Here is a 4614-nt window from a genome sequence, read left to right as displayed (position 1 = left end):
TTTATGTTCTTAAAAGTTGCTGCAGATTATTTTATGTTATTGTTACGCTTACATAGCTTCTTACGCTTACGGTGTACATTAAAGTACATATTTTGTTTTATTTTTTGCAAGCACAAGCAAATAATATATTGTAAAATAATTTTTTTGTTTAAAATATTTATGTCCCTTTTTTTAAATTTGTTTCTCTTTATTTACTCACTATTTTTTTTTTTTTTTTGTTGGCAATAATTTTATTATGTTTTTAAGATTTTAAATTAAAATTATTTAACTTGTTTTTTTTTTAATATTTTATTGTATTATATCTTTTGTAGTAAATTTAAAATAAAAAATATTTTTTTTGTTTTTTTGTTGTATCTTTTTAACTTTTTTTTTCGAATATTTTGTACATTTTTCGAGGAACTTAATTAATTTAATTTAAAACAAACACGTCAATATTAAATTAGGAATATCATATTAATTATCTACATTAAACATAAAATCTTTACAATAATTAACTTGTCTAAACATTTTCTTTTTTTTTTCATATCATAATAATTGAAACTTTGTACTTTTATCTTAAAATAAAACACTAATAAAAACTTGAATTGTTTTTTTGTTCTTCAAAGGTAACTTAACTTACTTTGTGTCCCAAAGAGGAGCGTTTCCATCTTATATATTTTATAATTACATGTAATTTAAATAACATTCTTTTTTTTTATTATAATTTTATTAATTTTCTTTTTTATTATAATTTTTTTTAATTTTTTTTTTTTAGATAAAATTTTCACATTAACATCACACTACATTAATTTATATTTTTCATAAAAGATTTGAACGGCAAAATTAATAATTATTTTGTGTAGTTTTTCATTTGTGCTTTATTTTTTTTTTTTTCTTCAATATTTTTTGGACTTGAAAATTTTGCACTTTTGTTATATTAATTTTTGTTTTATTATTATTTTGAAATTTTTTTTGGTTTATTTTCTACTTTTAATTTATTTCTGAAATTCTTAATTTTTTTAAATTATTTTTATTTTTTTTTACTTTTTTTTTATTTTTATATTACATTTTACTTTCATTTTATTAAAAAAACTTTTTTTTAATCTTTTTTTTTGTTGCTTTCATATTAATTCAATTGAATTCAATTGAAACTTTTTTATTATGTTTTCTTATATTATATCATTATTATTTTTTTAGTGTTTCTTTTTATTATACATTTTACTTTCATTTTATTTGAAAAAAAAATATTTTTTTATATAAATTTTTCTCTTTTATAATGTTTTTAGGTACTTATGCTTCATTGTAATAAATAAACAAATTTCAAGGAAGCCAATGTAATTTTAAGAAAACCTCCTGAAAATCTTTTTTACCTTATAATTTTTTTTTAATGTTTTTCGTTCGCGTTAAAACTAAATAAAAATTTTAATTTGAAATTTTATCTTCAAAAGAAATGAATATTTGAAAATACTATTCAAAAAAGTGTGTTTTGAATACGAGACTGCAATTAGTGATCCCATCAGGACAATTGCAGGGAAGAGTTATTTAGAAACAACATAAAAAAAAAAAATAAATAAAAGAATAAACATCATGTAAAATTATGCAAAAAAATATATTCCACACTACGTATATATTTTAGAAGAACTAACGTCTCCATGTTTTCTATCCCTCCAATGTTCAATCAAGATTTGTTCAAGATTTGGGAGGGGAGTGTATAATCTTCCTTTTGTATACCTATAGAATAGAAGTTAATTTTTTTTAAACTCAATTTTTGACGGGTTGGGAAAACACCTTGAGTTGTATGTGCCGCTGCAACTTACGAGCATGACAAAACATGAATGAAGACGTGCTGTGCACTGTTTTCGTCTGTGTGGCTTGGGCATGTATGAACGAATATGATTTTTAGATCTGTGGAAGTAGAAATTACATCATGCTGACGGATGGAAATGTCTCAGGTTGTAGCATGACAGAGTTCGGTACAAAGCCACTCGAAAATAACAACCGAACTCTTAATTTATTGGTAGGACAGAGAAGATAGGATCATAGAGTGGAGATCCATAATACTTAAGGGTCCAACATATATATGTATATATGTATAGGCGGTACATATACATATATACGGATGTAGGTGCATACCTACATATATATACATTATATATTACATATTATGTTTTATTTATATATATAGGAATATATGTATACACGCATATACATATATTTAAGGACGTACATATCTATTTTTTTTTTCAATGAATAGATAAGTGGCACACAGCTTACTAGTATCCCTACGAAACAGTGCCAGAGCCGCTCTCACTTTACTTCAAGATGGATACTTAAATACAGTAACAAGGACTTGAAGACAATTCACTGAGAATTCGTTTCGTCATAGAGAAGACGTATTATTCACTTCTAGCCTATTTTGATTCAATGTCAAACGGATGAGCTAAGCATCAATTGGCCCCAGTGAGATTACCTTCTTGGCTACTTTACGAGTCTTGTGGCTTTAGTGTAGTTATTGTTATTGTCGAGGCATTAAAGGTGCATGTACCGTCCATAGGCAGCTGTAGATAAGCATGACGTTGTGGACTATTTTTGAAGGAATGGAATGCAGCCCATCACAATGTTACGCTGCCGAGAGTTTTAGATGTATCGCTTGTACTCCGAATCTCTCTACATTCACTACGTACATACATATGTAAATTTTTTTTTAATTTTTAAAAATTGAAATTGAAGAAATTATTATTTGGATCACTTATTAAAAAAAATTCATTACAACGCCGACAACGTACCGTTTAAGTAAAGACTAACATTGGAAATGACCGATGTTAAGACACAATTGCAGTCATTAAAGCTATACCAGGGATCCGCTTATGGCTGTTGATTTTGAATAATCTCGGATTTGGTTTTATGGTTATCGACATCGAGCGCGACCGTCGAGTCGACGCGTCGAATACTGAGTAGCGAGCTGTCAACATTGTCGGCGTCAAGTGAAAATTCATTCGATAATAAAATTGATGTCGCACAGTATAGTCAAAGGGGAAGTCAAGCAAACTATTAACAAATATTTGATAAAATTAATTAACGTAAAGACTATCGATGAAAGTTGGAAAATTCTCTTCTTGATATCATAGGAGAGCTTTATCGAAACAACAAAATTTTTAGAAAATATTAAAGTAGGGGTTAAAGGTTTACAAAAATATGATTAAACAAGTAAGAAAGTTATATTCGGCGGAGGTAAATTACGCACACCCAATACTGTGCTCTTCGCAATGTACTCTGCCACTTTTTTTTATTTGATACCCATATCGCTGGGATTATTAAGAAAACATAATCCGTGGGGTCTCGAGATCATTTTAAAATGACCCCATTTTTAGGCAGATAACATATCTTCATTTGAAGAATGTGCAAAATAGTTCGAAAACACTTTGTGTCAGTTGCCTTATGATAAATAAGCATAAAACCTCAAAAATGTGAAAAAATAAAATTTAATCACTTTTGACTTTGTTTGGTCAAGGGGCACGTTTTTCATTTTTGCACGTAGGGAGTAGAGTGCTTCGTGAAGTAAGTGTGGAAATTATCAGCCTTCTAACTTTAATAACTTGCAAATAACAAACAAAAATCCAAAAATTTTTGTTAAAAAAAATGGTGTTGCGTTTAGTTTACGCTTCACTGCGCACTTCCGGTCCGACCGGTTTGGCTCATTTTCAATACCAACCTGTATGCAAGAACTTCCAATGTTTCTACCAAATTTGAAGTCGATATCTTCATTTTTGCGACCACTAAAGTGCCAATCACACACACCGACACAACACAGACGGAGAGACATGGTTAAATCACTCACGCTTATTCTTTATAGGGTCTCTGGAGCTTTCTTTTGGGTGTTACACGTATTTTGGAAAAAGCTGACTTGTCTAAATTCGCAGAACAAGACTTTTGAAAAAGATGGTTAAGTCGAGTAAGCGTGCCTTCAATGTCGACAGCCATAAATCCGGACTCAGGATAATATTGATCGGAAATTATTTTAATTTTATTGAAATTTGAATGCAAAGAGAAAGTAACCGCTCTATGGCGATTCCGGAAAAAGATTTTTTTTCACAAAAAATGCAATAAATTTTCTGGTTTTAGTTTACAAACTTTATATATATATATATATTTAAATTTATTAAATGAAAAGACAAATGATATACAAAATATAAAAAAAACAATTACAAAACGAAACAATTTTTTTCATATTTCAGTAAAAAAAAAAAAAAAAATTCAAATAAAAAAAAAAATACAAATAAAAGAAATAATAATAATAAAAATATTTATAATAATAATAAACATTATAATTATATCACCATGTAAACGTGCTCGCTTTAACAACTTAAATATGTATGTATGTATGTATTTATGTTTGTTATGTATATTATATATAAATATATTTAATATGTACTGTATACAGAATTTAACCATAATTAAAACATTTATTATATATATATATTAGTATATATATATATATAAGTATGCCTGTGTGTATGCGTTGCATTCGTGTATAAATATCTCTGTATATAAAAATGTTTTCTCAATATATTCTTATGTTTATATGTATATGTATATATATATATATATATTTTTTTTTTTTTTATTTTCTTTTTT

Source organism: Glossina fuscipes, unplaced genomic scaffold, assembly GCF_014805625.2.
Source record: "Glossina fuscipes isolate IAEA_lab_2018 unplaced genomic scaffold, Yale_Gfus_2 112, whole genome shotgun sequence".
Lineage (NCBI taxonomy): Eukaryota > Metazoa > Arthropoda > Insecta > Diptera > Glossinidae > Glossina > Glossina fuscipes.
Note: the sequence above shows the minus strand (reverse complement) of the source record.